General features: G+C 44.9%; 1 protein-coding gene and 1 long non-coding RNA gene across 5 annotated transcripts in view; one reads left to right on the top strand and one right to left on the bottom strand.

Annotated features, from left to right (window-relative positions):
* The window catches only part of ULK4 (unc-51 like kinase 4), a 1,561,547-nt gene that overhangs the window by 1,347,794 nt on the left and 195,345 nt on the right, over positions 1-18,408 (bottom strand). The gene's annotated exons all lie outside the window — the stretch shown is intronic.
* LOC134927644 (uncharacterized) overlaps positions 3,250-18,408 on the top strand; it is a 61,187-nt gene continuing 46,028 nt past the window's right edge. Inside the window, exon 1 of the long non-coding RNA XR_010177692.1 lies at positions 3,250-3,349. This is a non-coding gene — a long non-coding RNA (uncharacterized LOC134927644). The remainder of the gene's footprint in view (positions 3,350-18,408) is intronic.

Genomic DNA, 18,408 nt, shown 5'->3' with positions numbered 1-18,408 from the left:
CATCCATCTGCCCGAAACATTGGAACTTCAAATCATCAGACCAGGATACAAGTTTTCAGTCATCTTGCATCTAGTGGCAGTGTTCACAAGCCTAGACAATGTGCATAGCCCTGCGTTGTGGGGCCAGCAATGGGACACGAATGGGCATCAACTCTTGTACCCCATGGCAGAAAAGTAACTTTGCTTTTAAGACCCCCTGGATTGCAATCGTGCGGTTTAAAAAAAAATGTTTGGAACTACTATGACTGGTAAATGTCCTAATAATATTGTTACAGTGCTCCCTAAATCTTTATCTCAGTGTCCTAACAGTACGGCCTACGTACTGCACGCCACATGGGCACTGCACGCCACATGGGCACTGCACGCCACATGGGCACTGCAGCACATATATACAATAGGTCCAGTGACTGATTTTACCTATGGGCTGCAGCCCCCCAGTAAAATCTGCCACTTCAGTGAGCTCAACTGAGCTGCACTGGCTCAGTGGCTTCACTGCGACTGGCAGTGACCTCCTATTGGAAGTCCTGCCTGCTAGTCACCTGCAGGACAGTCAGTCCTACTGGGAGGTGTTTCCTCCCTCCAGGACTGCAAGACCGGGCTGAGATTAGCAGAGAACTAGGAAGCCACTCCCTGCCTGATCGTCAGCCCAATCTGGCTTCTATGGGTTGCAGCCAATGCAGTCCACAGGAGCCAGGTGTTTGCACCCTGCCCAAACAAGCAGCAGCTAAATAGGTCATGTTACAATTGATCAAATGTTTTACACAGAAGGTTTGAACAGTAACAAATGAACTCACTGAAGTACATTAACTATGAATTGACAGAGGTTAAACACCTATTACCCCCACATTTATAGCACCCTAAAGATGATATTGCATCTAAAATTGTCTGTTATTCTTTTTCATTTGAGGGATCTTCACTTATATTGCAGAGTTCTATTTTCCAACCATTTCTCGAAACCGGTATTGCACATAATGAGGCAAATATAATTATGAAAATGCATTTAATAGTCGTACAAAGTTAACATTCTAAACAATTTTTGGTAAAGTGAAGGTAGATAATGCAGAAAAGAATGTGCTTAAAATTTAAAAGAAAAAAAGAAAGACAACAAAATATATACCCATAAAATCCTCATTCTTACATGCAATGCTCTTTCTGCAACAATTTGTAAAAGTTTTGTTGAAATGACAGTAATCACAGGCAGATAATGTTGTAAGGTGTACACTTAGAGCTGAAAATGGTCTCAATTTAAAGTACATTTTACTTAAGGCAAAAAATTACATTCCAGCATGAGCAACATTTTGTTACTACATTCCAATGAATCATCCTATTATTATAGATGCATTATTCTCATTCTTTGTTCGCCCAATATTTGAAAATAGGCTAATACAGGTATTTACATGCCATTTTTCTGTAATGTATATTCATATATACTTTTACATTCGTACGTGTTCTTGAAAGTGTTACATTACTGATCATACGCCCTGAAGATACCTGAAGATCTATGTTCATTCATTCATTGTAATGCTTAACGTAGGTAGGACAATACGGATAGTGTAATGGTTAGCATTACTGCCTCACAGCACTGTGGTCATGGGTTCCATTCTCACTATGACCCTAACTGAGTGGAGCTTGTATATTCTCCCTGCACTTGCGTGGGTTTCCTCTGGGTACTCTGGCTTACTCCCACAATCCAAATATATACTGGTAGCTTCCGATGACAACAAAACCCTTGATAAAGGGACCGGAGTCCCGAAACATGTTGGCCTAGCAGTAACCTCAAAGGACCCACACTGGTGAGAAGGTATAGACGACTCTTTATTGTATATTTTGCTGTGCCAATATTCCGGATTATTTAGACACAATACCATCGCAAATATACATTCTAGAAGGCTCTTTCCATTCCTACCATTTTTGTAACATAATATATCTCTTTTTTATTGTGGTGCCCATCTATACACACATAGCAACCAATCAGATTGTACTTCTCATTTATCTAGCACCTTCTAGATGATAATACCTGGAATCTGATTGGTTGCTATCGGCAACATCCCATCTTAAATAGAACTCCCATCTTAGTAAATTTACCCCATGGTGTGTGTTTTTGTATGTTTGTATATTAAAAGTTATTTTATATAAAGAAAATTTTGGAGATACCTCTTTTTAAGACTATTGGAATAACTGAGGAAAAGAAACTGAGATGTGCTTAAGAAACCAATGATATCTGTGAGTACCGGTACGCTCTGTGGTTATATTACACATTGTTAGTTTCGGTACGCACTGTTTTGCCTCAATAAAGATACCTTGATACCACCGTTGCTGTAATACACATTGTGAATTTTGGTACGCCATACCAAGATTGAGATTCATCCTAAAGAATATCACAAGTGTAATTTATACACTGCATGCTCTGGGAATGTATTACACATTGTATTTTTTTTTATCTATTTCGCATATACACTCAACTGTGCTGAGGAATTTCTGAGAAAACATCACAGTAGAGGACTGGACTTGAAAGGTAAGAGAATTCAAGGGAAGTTTAATTAATTTGAATTCACTTTATTTTCATTTCTGTCACCCTGTCCCTGGCCGAAAGGGAGCGCCAAACCTACTATACTACTTTACCTATTGTCTCTAGTTCTTTGGGGTTTTCAGGATAACTTCTACACGTATAGCAGCAGGCAGAACTCTAATTTGAAGCGCCATTACCCTAAAAAAAAAACAATTTTCTATAATGTTCTCTTACTGTATACTTGTGTATTTTTACCGTTTTTATGCATATTGTATAGGCATGCATTGATCGTCTTTACTTTAGATCATATATTAGTGTTCACGCTAGGCTGTTCCAGCTGTTGATTTCGCCCCTCTGCCTATTCAATTACGCCTCATTTTCACCTGTTTTTAAGGCATTTTTGCCAATGCCTTTTCACCTTTTTTTTTGTGTGTGTGAAAAGGCATTGGGGAAAAATGCCTCAAAATCTGCAAAAACGGCCCGCATTTTCCCCGGTGCAGGTGAGAAAACATGTGGATTCGCCAATCCACATGTTTTTCGATCCTGCTGAATTTGTTGCCTAGGCAAAAAAAGGACCTACTATTGAATAGGGCAAATCCCCAATATCCCTAAAAATAGTGAAAAGTCATGTTTTTTCACTTCTAATTGCATTTTATTTATTCAACTATTTAATATTTGTGCCTATCCATGATGGCCTGTTTCATATTGCTTTTATCACAGTGGTGGACTGTTCCTGATTTTCCTGGTTGCCATGGATGTGCTCATGTTACCTGTGACATCACAGAAAGTCCAGTCTGACTGACACACTTACACACACTCCTGGGTGTTCAGCTATATAAGGTAGCTAAATTTCATTTTATTTGCATCTGTTAAGGAAGTTTCTTCAAAGCTGAAACTCTGGATTACTTATACATCTAGGCCGATGACATTCAGCCTGTTACACTAAAAAGGTCACATGGGTGGTCATCTAATCTTCACTGGGCCCGCACATTATTCAGGCTGTTACTGGATTAGCTGCACACAAATTAAAGAGGGATCAAGATGTGAAGAAACGCCCTGATTAGGGACAATGATTTATTATTTTTAAATGCTCAATGAAATTTAAAGCTAATTTATGTTAAAAAGTTTACATTTTGCTGACTGTACTAACTGAAAGGCTAAAATCAAAGTTTGTTCCCGTATAACAATATGGTGGAGAATGCAAGCATGTCAGGATCTCTGCAAATACTATGTAGAATGCTGATTACAGCAGCATAAGCAATGGAAAATCAGGATGACACTTGAATCTAGCAGATAAAACTCAGGAGGTAGTGAATAACCAACTCTTGTTATGAAATGTTTTGTGAAAATGTGAAGATTTACAATCACAAAGGAAATGTGCCACATAGCAAGCGTCAAGTGAAAATCTGGTCTTTTAGGAGATAGAAGAGTATCAACGTGTCTGAGAGCGGTTTGTGGTCCAAAACTAGTTTCTCAAAGAAAACGGTTTAAAACTGTAAAGTGTTTAATGCACCAAGCTGTATTTATACGGAGGCTCAAAAGTGTTCTGTCAGGGTTGATAGTGTTAAAAGAAAAAAAGGCAAATATATTTTTTTGCTGAAGTCTGAAAAGTTTGTGAAATTATATAATCAAACGCTGATTGTGATCCAGAATCTGTGCAAAGTACAGTAATAGACTTTTTTGCAAGGAGAAATTAAAAGAAATATATTTGGACATTGTTGGTACCACACAACTTTATTGTATTTTCTGTATAAAAGGGATTCATTTGTACAAATGTACTGTTTGCAGTTTTTAAATTTACAATGAACATGAGCAAGGAAAAAAATCAGAAATTGAATGTTTGCAATACAGAAAGCTGTACACAGGTGTGTCAAAGTCTCAGAACTGAGTTACAGTACAAAACAATTCTGCAACCTGGGAATAAATTAGATTTGTTATAATAGGATTTTAATTACCTGCCGGTAAATCCTTTTCTCGTAGTCCGTAGAGGATGCTGGGGTCTATTTTAGTACCATGGGGTATAGATGGTTCCGCAGGAGCATTTGGCACTTTAAGACTTTTCAACAGTGTGAACTGGCTCCTCCCTCTATGACCCTCATCCAGACCTCAGTATAGGAACTGTGCCCGAGGAGACGGACATTCTCGAGAGAGGAATTACTATTAAACTTGTGGCGAGATTCACACCAGCTCACACCATCCATAAACAACATGTCAGCTAACATGGCCTTTAACATAAGTCATGCCAACCAGCATGCATAACGCAACAGCAGTTAACAACTGAACACATGAAAAAATGTGCAAAAAGATAAACGTAATCAGCAGGAAAAATGAGCACTGGGCGGGCGCCCAGCATCCTCTACGGACTACGAGAAAAGGATTTACCAGAAGGTAATTAAAATCCTATTTTCTCTTACGTCCTACAGGATGCTGGGGTCCATTTTAGTACCATGGGGATATACCAAAGCTCCCAGTACGGGCGGGAAAGTGCTAATGTTCCTGCAGAACTGACTGGCCAAATTTTAGGTCGTCAGCAGCCAAGGTGTCAAACTTATAAAACTTAGCAAACGTGTTTGCACCTGACCAAGTAGCAGCTCAGCAGATTTGCAACGCTGAGACATCCCGGGCAGCCGCCCAGGACGGACCCACTTTCCTTGTAGAGTGGGCTTTTACCGAAGTCGGTAACGGCAATCCTGCCGTGGAATGAACGTGCTAAATGGTACCCCTGATCCAGCGCGCAATAGTCTGCTTAGAAGCAGGACCCCTAATCTTGTTGGGGTCATAGAGGACAAACAAAGATTCTGTTTTCCTTATCCTAGCCGTTCTTGCAACATAAATCCTCAACGCTCTGACGACATCCAAGGATTTTGAGACGGCTGAGGTGTCAGAAGCCACTGGCACCACCACTGGTTGGTTAATATGAAAAGAAGACACAACATTCGGAAGAAAATGCTGACATGTTCTTAGTTCAGCCCTATCTTCATGAAATATTAAGTAAGGACTCTTGTGTGACAAAGCTCCTAACTCAGACACTCGTCTGCCTGAGGCCAAGGCCAATAACATCACCACTTTCCAAGTGAGAAACTTCAACTCTACGTCTTGTAGCGGCTCAAACCAGTCCGATTTAAGGAACTGCAACACCACATTAAGATCCCATGGCGCCGCAGGAGGCACAAAGGGAGGTTGGATGCGCAGAACCCCCTTTACGAACGTCTGGACCTCAGGGAGAGAAGCCAATTGTTTCTGAAAGAAAACTGACAAGGCCGAAACCTGAACCTTGATAGATCCTAATCTCAATCCAGCATCCACACCCGCCTGTAGAAATAGGAGAAGACGACCTAATTGAAACTCCACCGCAGGAGACTTCTTGGATTCACTCCAAAATACATATTTTCTCCAAATACGATGGTAATGTTTGGACGTTACCCCTTTCCTGGCCAGAATAAGTGTGGGAATGACTTCATTGGGAATACCCTTACGGGCTAGGATCTGGCGCTCAACAGCCATGCCGTCAAACGCAGCCGCGGTAAGTCCTGATAAACTAACGGCCCCTGCTGAAGCAGGTCCTCGCGAAGAGGAAGAGGCCGAGGATCTTCCAGTAATAACTCCTAAAGATCTGGATACCAGGTCCTCCTTGGCCAGTCTGGAGCAATGAGAATTGCTCGAACTCTTGTTCTTCTGATGATCTTGAGAACCTTTGGAACAAGTGGAAGTGGAGGGAACATATACACCGACTGAAACACCCACTGGGTCACCAGTGCATCCACTGCTATTGCTTGTGGGTCTCTCGACCTAGAACAATATGTCGGAAGCTTCTTGTTTAGACGAGATGCCATCATGTCCACTTGAGGAACGCCCCAACAACTTGTTACCTCCGCAAAGACTTCTGGGTGGAGGCCCCATTCTCCTGGATGGAGATCGTGTCTGCTGAGGAAGTCTGCTTCCCAGTTGTCCACTCCCGGAATGAAAATTGCTGACAGAGCTTTTGCATGTCTTTTTGCCCAGAGGAGTATCTTTGTCACCTCTGCCATTGCCGCTCTGCTTTTTGTTCCGCCTTGATGGTTTATGTAAGCTACTGCCGTTACATTGTCTGACTGGATCTGTATGGGATGACCTTGAAGAAGGTGTGCCGCTTGATGAAGGCTGTTGTACACAGATCTCAACTCCAGAATGTTTATGTGAAGGCGAGTTTCTTGACTTGACCATCTTCCTTGGAAGCTTTCTCCTTGTGTGACTGCTCCCCATCCTCGGAGACTTGCATCCATGGTCACCAGGATCCAGGCCTGAATCCAGAACCTGCGTTCCTCCAGGAGGTGAGAAATTTGTAGCCACCACGGGAGCGAAATTCTGGCTCTCGCTGACAAGATTATCCTTTGATGCATGTGGAGATGCGACCCTGACCACTTGTCCAGTAGGTCCCACTGGAAGACCCTGGCATGGAAACGGCCATATTGTAGCGCCTCGTAAACCGCTACCATTTTCCCCAACAGGCGAATGCACTGATGATTTGATACTGTTCTTGGTCTCAAAAGTTGTTTGACCATGCTCTGGATCTCCTGAGCCTTTTCCACTGGTAGAAATAGTCTCTGTACCTCGGTGTTTCCTGTATCATTCCCAAAAATGATAATCTCATTGTCAGTTCCAACTGGGATTTTGGAAAATTGATAATCCAACCGTGCTGTTGAAGCACCTTCTGGGATAATGCTATGTTCTGGAGTAGCTTGTCCCTGGATCTCGCTTTTATGAGGAGATCGTCTAAGTATGGAATTATGTTGACTCCTTGTTTGCGAAGGAGAACCATCATCTCCGCCATCACCTTGGTGAATATTCTCGGAGCCGTGGAGAGCCCGAACGGTAATGCCTGGAATTGGTAGTGGCAATCCTGAACCGCAAACCTCAGGTATGCTTGATGTGGCGGGTAAATGGGGACATGCAAGTAAACATCCTTGATGTCCACTGACACCAGAAATTCCTTTTCTTCCAAGCTGCTCTCAAGGATTCCATCTTGAATTTGAATCTTTTCAAATAGAGATTCAGAGATTTTAGGTTTAAAATCGGTCTGACCGAGCCATCCGGCTTCAGTACCACAAACAGGCTTGAATAAAAGCCTTGGTTCCTTTGTTCGGTAGGAACCAAGGCAATTATTTTGTCTTAACACAATTTGTGTATTGCGTTCAGAACATTTGAGCTGTCTTGAGCAGAAACTGGCAAGGCTGATTTGAAAAATCGTCATGGGGGAAGGTCTTGAAATTGCAACTTGTAACCTTGGGATATTATCTGTAAAATCCAGGGATCCAGGTCTCAGCGAAGCCAGACCTGGCTGAAAAATAGTAGACGTGCCCCCACCTGATCGCACTCCCGCAGCGGAGCCCCAGCGTCATGCTGTGACTTTTGCAGAAGTAGTTGCTGACTTCTGCTCCTGGGAGCCTGAGGGTGTTGTAGATTTTCTACCTTTTCCTCTCCCTTTTCCTGTGAAAAAAGGGGTACTTTTAGCCTTTTTGTACTTGTTGTGCTGAAAGGACTGCATAGTATAAGAATTATATACTTTTTTAGCCGGAGTAGCTGCCGACGGCAGAAATGCTGACTTGCCAGATGTAGTAGTTGATATCATGGCATCTAATTTCTCTCCAAAGAGGGCCTCACCATTGTAAGGGAGCGCCTCAATATTTCTTTTGGATTTTGCGTCAGCATTCCATTGACGGATCCAGAGCCCCCTGCGGGCTGAAATTGCCATAGCAGAGGCCCGTGATCCCAGTAAGCCTACGTCCTTATAGCCTCAACCAAGTAACCTGAAGAGTCTTTGATATGACCTAGAATTTGCAGCATGTCATCCTTATCGACCGTGTCCATATTAACAATCAAGTTGTCTGCCCACTTTTCAACTGCGTTACCTACCCACGCAGAAGCAATTGTGGGTCTGAGTAATGTACCCGTAGCAACATAGATGGACTTCAAAGTCGTCTCTAATTTGAGGTTTGCAGGTCCTTTTAATGAAGCTGACCCCGGGGCAGGAAAAATTATTTTCTTTGACAACCTAGAGACTGATGTGTCTATCATTGGGGGTGAATCCCACTTATGCCTATCCTCTTCAGGGAAAGGGTATGCTACCCGCAACCTTTTAGGGATAGCAAATTTCTTTTCCGGGTTAGCCCAGGATTCCTCAAAAAAGGCATTTAAGTCCTTAGATGGAGGAAAAGTCTACACCTGTTTTTTATTTAATTTAAAATAATCTTTTTCCTCAGGTGGAGGTGTTGTGTCAGAAAATTCCAACACCTCTTTTATAGCGACTATCATACATTGAATGCTCTTAGATAGCTTGGGATCTACCCCCCTCAAATCCCCAGTGTCGAAATCAGTGTCGGAATCTGTGTCAGTGCCCTTTGCATAATTTGGGCCAGGGACCTTTTCTGGGAACTGGAAGGGTGCCGAGTGGACGTTGTAGGTGAATCAGTAAATAAAGCATCTTCCACAGACTGTCTCCAATGCTTTGTCTGAATTTCCTTGCTAGTTTAGCCATATTACTCTGCAGCTATCTCACCCACACAGGCTCAGAACACTCTTGTGCCTCCAAAATGGGTTCCTCTGGGGACCTACTTTCTCTAGACATGATACACGCGTGTACAGTCACACCACTCACACACACGGGAGCTAATGGGGACAGACCTACACTAATGTCTGTCAGAGGGACCCAGAGGGAATTGCCAGTCCACACCACGTGCCCTATATGTATTACATACAGTGAATATACATATATACCAAAACAGCGCTTTATATCCAATGTGAAGCACACAGACTTCAATAATTTATGTGCTCCCCTCCCCTTCTATAACACCCTGGTACTTGTATCAGCGAAGTGTGAGGAGAAGCAGCCTGTAGGATCAGCGCTCCGGCGTCTCTGTGAGGAGAAAATGGCGCCAAATGAGTGTTACAGCAATTCTGAGGTGAAGCCCCGCTTCCTGTAATGGCGCAGTTCAGCCACAGTAATATTTATACTGGCAGGGGTAGTGTACATCAGCGGCTCACATATATGTACATTTTGCCAGTGAGAGTAAGGATTTATCATGTCCCTCAGAGCGCCCCCCCAGCGCCCTGCACCCTGTGCTGAGAGACATGTTGCTGCGCAGAGTCCCGCGGTGCACTGGTACCTATATGCCGCCATGATGACTGGAGGGCCCCTCTCTGCAGGTCTCCGGTTAATACTCACCAGCCTTCTGACTTCTGGCTCTGTTAGGGGGTGGCAGCAGTGCTGTGGGAGTGAGCAGCAGCCAGGCAAGGGCTGTGTTCAGTACCCTTCAGGAGCTAATGGTGTCCTGTCAGCGGAAGCAGAGCCATTAAACTAACTGAGAAGTTGGTTCCTACTTCCCCCCCTAAGTCCCACGAAGCGGGAACTTTTGCCAGCAGATTCCCTGTAAAATAAAAAAACCTAACAAAGTTTTTTTTCAGCAAAACTCAGTAGAGCTTCACTGATGTGCAGCCAGTCTCCCGGGCACATTTTCTAAACTGAGGTCTGGAGGAGGGGCATAGAGGGAGGAGCCAGTTCACAGTGTTGAAAAGTCTTAAAGTGCCAAAGGCTCCTGCGGAACAGTCTATACCCCATGGTACTAAAATGGACCCCAGCATCCTCTAGGACGTAAGAGAAATAAAAAATACAATGGATGGATATTTATGGTGTCTTATCCTTTAAAACAACGAGCTACAACATGACACTATAGAGAAAGCAACATTTCAAAAAGTAAAAATAAAATAAAATATATATTTGTGGTCCGTGAATAAATGTGGTGCTGGGTCTGCCTTTAGCGTACACTGGGGGTCATTCCGAATTGATCGCTAGCTGCTGTTGTTCACTGCGTAGCGATCATAGAAAAAAACGGCTAATCTGCGCATGCGTATGCACCGCAATGCGCAGGCGCGTTGTAAGAGTACGAAGTCCTTTGTGGTTTTGCACTGGTTCTATCGACAATTCCAATCGCAAAGCCGAACACAAGGAGATTGACAGGAAGAAGGCGTTTATGGGTGTCAACTGACCGTTTTCTGGGAGAGTTTTGAAAAACGCAGGCGTGGATGGACGTTTGTTGGGCAGGTATCTGACGTCAATACCGTGTCACTCGTCGCAGCAATCATCGCACAGATTAAGTAACTACAGGGCTGGTCTTGTTTTGCACAAAATGTTTTTGCAGCTGCTCTGCTGCACAGGCGTTCGTACTCCTGCAAAGCGAAAATACACTCCCCCGTGGGCAGCGACTATGCGTTTGCACGGCTGCTAAAAACTGCTAGCGAGCGATCAACTCGGAATGACCCCCACTATGTGACTAGGTAAGAGTTTGATCATAAGAATCAAGTTCTCAAGAACAGAACTTTATGGAAGAGGAAGCAGTGCAACAACTGTTAGCTTACACAGTGAACAGTATTTCTAAAAAATGTCACATGGACAAGATGAGAAAAAAAAATTAAAATCAGATTTTAAGTGAATGGAACAGACTGTGAAATTGAAGGGTTTAAATATGGGTGGTCTTCAGTATGCCGACTGACGGGATCCCGGCGCACAGTATACCGGCGCCGGGATCCCGACAGCCGGCATACCGACACTTATTCTCCCTCGTGGGGGTCCACGACCCCCCTGGAGGGAGAATAAAATAGCGTGGTGCGCGTAGCGCGCCACCGTGCCCGTAGCGTGGCAAGCGCAGCGAGCCCGCAAGGGGCTCATTTGCGCTCGCCACACTGTCGGTAACAAGGCGGTCGGGCTCCCGGCGCCGGTATGCTGGCCGCCGGGAGCCCGACCGCCGGCATATCGTAGTGAACCCTTTAAATAGAGCATTTTGCACAGCCAAAAAGAGAAAGACAGCTGTTACTGTTGTTATGGATACAGGCCTACAACTAGCAGTTATGGTAAAGTATCTTGAAAATGTGAAGAAAATCGAAGGAGACTGCACAGCAAGAAGTTGGTGTTTTGAACCAATAGCTTGCAGTTATTCAACTAGAAATAGCAAAACTATTAGTATATATAAAGGAACGTCAGTAATGAAACAGAGCAGGCATATGTGAAAGTGGTCCATTAAACTAGGATCACGATTCCAATTCAGAGATATGTGATAAAGACTAAAAAAAAGTCCTGTTACTGGCTTGTTCAGTAAATGTCTAAATTAGTGGGGGGGGGGGGGGGGAGTTTTGGGCCTACGACAGGCATGGAGTAGCACACAGGCTGTGTTGCTCTCCAGCTTCATTATCCAAGCTATATATCCTGAGATTACCCCTGGGGCTGTAAGTTGGACCACTTCTGGCTACTGAGGTGCTGCATAGTGGTGCCTATTTTTGAGCCTGTCCGGAACCTGCCGCCTGCTGTGAGAGGACTTTGCTGTGAGGTCCGGGAGGAAGCCGCACCACGTGGGACGCTGCTCCATTTCCCACTTACCGCAGCGCCGAGCGCCCTGCTGGACTCCTCTTCCCTGGCCCTTCCTGCTGCCTCTGCCTGCTCGGGAACCAGACCACTGAGCTCCACTGCCAGGTGCCGGTCTGCTCTCTGCCGCCCAGTGGCTCTTTCCGACACTGCTGCACGGGAGACCTGGGGACAGCCACACCACGTGGGACTCCCGCTGCTGCTGTGCGTGCTTCCACGACTCCCTCTCTCTCCCACTTGCCAAGAGCCCTGCCAGCACCGGATCAAGTTATAGAGGTGTTGGGGCGCTACCATACCCTGAACAGAGTGCCCTCCTGCTGGTGAGGTGCTCAATAATTGGAGATGACATATCCGCTATATTATCATTTATTATATTGGATGCCTATGGAGAAGTGCTGCAAAGCCTCCCCTGTGTACTGACAGCTTCAGTTAAATCATCATATGTGCTGGTGTTAGGAAAGTGTACCACTGCACCTTTGGCTGTCCAGTTCTGTTGGGAAGATCTCTGGACTTATATATGGCTGTCAAGTGTGGTCTACTGTCTCCCTCCCTGATGCTGGTTCATTCACTGAGACTCTAATCCTGCTGAAGTGGTGAGTGGCACGCTGCCTTTGGAACATATTGCTTTACTGCTGCCATTTCTTACATGTAGATTTTCTGGATATAAAACCTTCCCCAATGCTATTGACATACCAGTGTTTTTGTGGGGATCTGTATACTGGGGGATTTCTGGACAGTATTATTATCCCTTATATCCACTGTTCCTATTTGCTTCCGGCTACAATGGTTAAACATCATCATAACTCTGCGGCTGCTGCTGCAGCTAAACTGGAGAAGTTTCCCAGAAACCCCCCTGCACAACAACAACCTGGGGGAGATGAGAGACCTGTCCCCTCACCGCCTCTCCCTCCACTAGTTCATCCTCTACTGAGGCATCAGATGCCGCTTTACAAAAAGTTTTGGAGGCAGTGACTGCTAGTGAAGCCAGGCTTTCGGACAAGATTGCCCAAGTGCAGGTGGACATGTCTATTATACATCAGGATCTCCAGCGGGTGCGGGAACAGGTTGGAGAAGTAGAGACACACGTCTCCACGCTCGAAGATACAGTGTCACCGCTTGGGAGACGCTCTGCCACCCTAGAATCCTAGATATCTGAGGTGCACAAAAAATATCGGATATGGAAGGACGCTTACGCCGGAATAATGTACGCTTTATTAGTCTGCCTGAAAAGGAAGATGGAGCTCACCCCGAAAAGTTCCTTGAGAAATGATTGCTCGATGCGTTTGGTGCAGAGGAATTCACGTCACATTTTGCGGTGGAAAGAGCCCACAGAGTTCCCATGCGTCCATTGCCTCCTGGTGCGCCGCCCCGTACAGTCATTGCTAAACTGCTTCATTACCATGACGCCATACTGAAATTGGCACGCACTAATGGCCCCATTAAGTGGAATGGGACCCCAATATCGGTCTTCCCAGACTTTGCAATTGGGGCACAGAAGGACAGGGCCCAATATATGCCGATTAAACGGAGGCTTTGTGAGTTGAATTTAGCCTACGCCATGCTTTTTCCTTTTAAATTGCGAGTGATTGCCAGTGGGGAAACACACTTTTTCTCAACTCCTCAACTCCACGAGAGGCAACAGTTTGGCTGGATAGACATTTTCCGGCACAGAGAGCACTCGCTGATGGCTGAACACTGGAATATGTGCCTCCCGCTGCAAGTATTATTCGCCAATGTATGGCGCCTTCTGCTACAGTGATGCTGCAGGGGTGCTCGGCTCTGTTTCGTTCTCTTTAAGTATTTGTGAGCAGTTTAACGAGCCTTACGTGTTTGTGGTTTGCTCAAATTTATACTGCATTTCTCTCTGGTTTCCCCCCCCCCTTTTTTTTTTTTAATACGTTGTTAGATGTACCCTGATCTCAAATTTAATTATACTGTGGTTCACGGTAGCCCTGGGGGGGGGCCTCTCCCACCTTGTTGTCACTAAATTCTTGGCTCCCCCTTTTTCACCGCTACTGGGACTAGTATAGTGTGCATGTTTTCGCTTATACCACAGTTGGTATATTTTTTATTAGAGTAGAGTAGTTTGGTACAGTTCGGGTAATAGGTATGCTACAATTCTGGAGTGGTGTACAGGGTGGGGGGTGGGGTTTTCTTATGAACTATTTGTTGTTTCTGTATTACTGGTTGTATGGTGTGTCGGACATTGTTTTATTTGTATTGCGAGTAAGAGTGGTTGTGTCGTTTTGGGGGTGGTTTGGCCGCGACCATCTGCGGGCTGCCTGTTTCATTGCTGTGACCGTTTCTCATGGCTACAGTTAATGTTCTGGCTTGGAATGTGCGTGGGATTAATGACAAAATCAAGCGGTCCCTGGTGCTCAGACAGATCAAGCAATATGCATCTGATATAACCTGTCTCACGGAAACCCACTTACTGGGTAGTAAGATAATGTCCCTTAAAAAACCTTGGGTGTGATGGGAATTTCATTTCCTGCATACCTCAACATCATGTGGGGTATCGGTTCTTATTAGGAAGACTGTCCCTTTCTCCCTTGCCAGTGTTCAAACGGATCCCTGGGGTAGATACGTTTTTCTAAATTGTAAAATTAATTCTATCCCCTTGCTTCTGCGCCTCCTTATTCGCATGATATACTCAAAAAAGAGGCGAGTTTTATAGTTATCACCGGGTGCGCCCACTATATGTTTGGGGCGCACCCGGTGGTTGAGACACCCCTCTCTGAGACAGTATTCGTGTTTCTCACATTCACACTCCTCCTTTTCTCGAATAGACATGGCCTTCATCTCTAAAGAGTTGGTTCCCAGGGTTCACGATATTAGATATAAGACAAGGGGCATCTCGGATCACTCTCCTCTATCGCTTCATATGGATTTAAATTGTCAATGTGGCCAAGCGGTTTGGAAATGTAATTCCTTTTGGCTGACTCATATGGGGGAGGGTTCTGAATTGGAGGCTGCCTGGTTGGAATTTTTTTAACTTAATAAGGGATGGTCACTATTTCTTTGTTATGGGATGTGTTTAAGGCTTTTCTGAGGGGGACTCTGATCAAACGGGTGGCTGGTCTGAAATCCTTCTTTAAGAAGGCGGAAACTGATTTGGAAGCCCGGGTTGTTCCTTCTGAACTGGCTTACCTGCAGGATAGACTGGACTGTTCCAAAATGATTTGGCTGTCTGCTCAAAGAGAATGGAAAGATTTTTTGATTGAAAAAACTCAGCATAGGCTTCTTTTTTCTTCACATGTCATATATGCAACAGGGGATAGGCCAGGTTCCTATTTAGCTAATCTTGCCCGAGGTGATCTCTCCTCCAGTACGGTTGTCTCACTTATCGGGTCAGATGGTACCAGTTTAGATCAGACTCCTCAAATTGCTGCAGAATTTGTTGCTTATTATCAGCAACTCTATAGTTCTAAACTGGATTGTACATGATTAGAACTGACTAATTATATACATGATATGCAACTGACCTGTTTGTCCACTGATGCCCAGGATCTTCTTGAAGCTCCTTTAACATCAGACGAGATCGAAGCTGCGATAAAGGCATCTCCTGGTGGTAAAGTTTCGGATATGGACAATATCCCATCGGAATTATATAAGAAGCACCTGACCTTCTTTGTACCCCAGTTACTCCACTTATTCAATTCAATTTTGAACAAAATACTCTCCCTCCTTCTTTAGCGGAGGCGTTAATTATTGTTATCCCTAAACCGGACAAGGACCCTAGATATGATGAGTCTTACTATCCAATCTCTTTTTTACCCACTGATAATAAATTACTGGCCAAGATTCTAGCGAATACACTTAATCAGGTTATAATACCAATCATTCACCCCGATCAAACAGGTTTTCTGCCTGGCAAATCCACTTCTATTAAGATAAGACGTTTTCTAGGTTCCCCAGGAGAAGACCGACTCCTCTGTTGTTGTCTCATTGGATGCGGCTAAGGCCTTTGATTCAGTGGAGAGGGCTTTTCTCTGGGAAACTATGAGCAGGTTTCGCATAGGCCCTAATTTTATAAAATATGTTAAGCTGTTGTATTGTTTGCCCATGGCTAGAGTTTCGGTGAATGGCTATGTTTCGCAGTCCTTTCCGCTGTCTCGGGGAACGAGACACGGATGCCCCTTGTCGAAGTCAAAAATATTACATACACACCACATACAAACACCAAACAGATGGGTCGCTGTGCGTGAGCATACACGCAGCGTGCACAGCGATAAATGGTAGCATATGTATTCACACAGACAAGCAACAAAGATATATTCAACACATATTTCATACCACACATATTATTAAACATGTCAAGCAGTAGACATTATAATGTATTTATATAATTGATTTTAACATCAGATATATATGTATTATTGGAACAGAACAAGATAATAAGAATTTACTTACCGATAATTCTATTTCTCGGAGTCCGTAGTGGATGCTGGGGTTCCTGAAAGGACCATGGGGAATAGCGGCTCCGCAGGAGACAGGGCACAAAAAGTAAAGCTTTAGGATCAGGTGGTGTGCACTGGCTCCTCCCCCTATGACCCTCCTCCAAGCCTCAGTTAGGATACTGTGCCCGGACGAGCGTACACAATAAGGAAGGATTTTGAATCCCGGGTAAGACTCATACCAGCCACACCAATCACACTGTACAACCTGTGATCTGAACCCAGTTAACAGTATGATAACAGCGGAGCCTCTGAAAAGATGGCTCACAACAATAATAACCCGATTTTTGTAACTATGTACAAGTATTGCAGATAATCCGCACTAGGGATGGGCGCCCAGCATCCACTACGGACTCCGAGAAATAGAATTATCGGTAAGTAAATTCTTATTTTCTCTATCGTCCTAGTGGATGCTGGGGTTCCTGAAAGGACCATGGGGATAATACCAAAGCTCCCAAACGGGCGGGAGAGTGCGGATGACTCTGCAGCACCGAATGAGAGAACTCCAGGTCCTCCTTAGCCAGGGTATCAAATTTGTAGGATTTTACCAACGTGTTTGCCCCTGACTAAATAGCCGCTCGGCAAAGTTGTAAAGCCGAGACCCCTCGGGCAGCCGCCCAAGATAAGCCCACCTTCCTTGTGGAATGGGCATTTACATATTTTGGCTGTGGCAGGCCTGCCACAGAATGTGCAAGCTGAATTGTATTACACATCCAACTAGCAATAGTCTGCTTAGAAGCAAGAGCACCCAGTTTGTTGGGTGCATACAGGATAACAGCAAGTCAGTTTTCCTGACTCCAGCCGTCCTGGAACCTATATTTACAGGGCCCTGACAACATCTAGCAACCTGGAGTCCTCCAAGTCCCTAGTAGGCGCAAGGCACCAAAATAAGCTGGTTCAGGTGAAACACTGACACCACCTTAGGGAGAGAACTGGGGACGAGTCCGCAGCTCTGCCCTGTCCAAATGGACAACCAGATATGGGCTTTTTTGAGAAAAAAACCCACCAATTTGACACTCGCCTGGTCCAGGCCAGGGCCAAGAGCATGGTCACTTTTCATGTGAGATGCTTCAAATCCACAGATTTGACTGGTTTTAAACCAATGTGATTTGAGGAATCCCAGAACTACGTTGAGATCCCACAGTGCCACTGGAGGCACAAAAGGGGGTTGTATATGCAATACTCCCTTGACAAACTTCTGGACTTCAGGAACTGAAGCCACTTCTTTCTGGAAGAAAATCGACAGGGCCGAAATTTGAACCTTAATGGACCCCAATTTGAGGCCCATAGACACTCCTGTTTGCAGGAAATGCAGGAATCGACCGAGTTGAAATTTCTTCGTGGGGCCTTTCTGGCCTCACACCACGCAACATATTTTTGCCACATGTGGTGATAATGTTGTGCGGTCACCTCCTTTCTGGCTTTGACCAGGGTAGGAATGACCTCTTCCGGAATGCCTTTTTCCCTTAGGATCCGGCGTTCCACCGCCATGCCGTCAAACGCAGCTGCGGTAAGTCTTGGAACAGACATGGTACTTGCTGAAACAAGTCCCTTCTTAGCGGCAGAGGCCATAAGTCCTCTGTGAGCATCTCTTGAAGTTCCGGGTACCAAGTCCTTCTTGGCCAATCCGGAGCCATGAGTATAGTTCTTACTCCTCTACGTCTTATAAGTCTCAGTACCTTAGGTATGAGAAGCAGAGGATGGAACACATACACCGACTGGTACATCCATGGTGTTACCAGAACGTCCACAGCTATTGCCTGAGGGTCTCTTAACCTGGCGCAATACCTGTCCCGTTTTTTGTTCAGACGGGACGCCATCATGTCCACCTTTGGTATTTCCCAACGGTTTACAATCATGTGGAAAACTTCCCGATGAAGTTTCCATTCTGCCGGGTGGAGGTCGTGCCTGCTGAGGAAGTCTGCTTCCCAGTTTCCATTCCCGGAATGAAACACTGCTGACAGTGCTATCACATGATTTTCCGCCCAGCGAAAAGTCCTTGCAGTTTTTGCCATTGCCCTCCTGCTTCTTGTGCCGCCCTGTCTATTTAC

This window comes from Pseudophryne corroboree, chromosome 5 (assembly GCF_028390025.1).
Source record: "Pseudophryne corroboree isolate aPseCor3 chromosome 5, aPseCor3.hap2, whole genome shotgun sequence".
In the NCBI taxonomy this organism is placed as follows: Eukaryota; Metazoa; Chordata; class Amphibia; order Anura; family Myobatrachidae; genus Pseudophryne; species Pseudophryne corroboree.
Note: the sequence above shows the minus strand (reverse complement) of the source record. Positions and strands in the feature narration are given on the sequence as shown.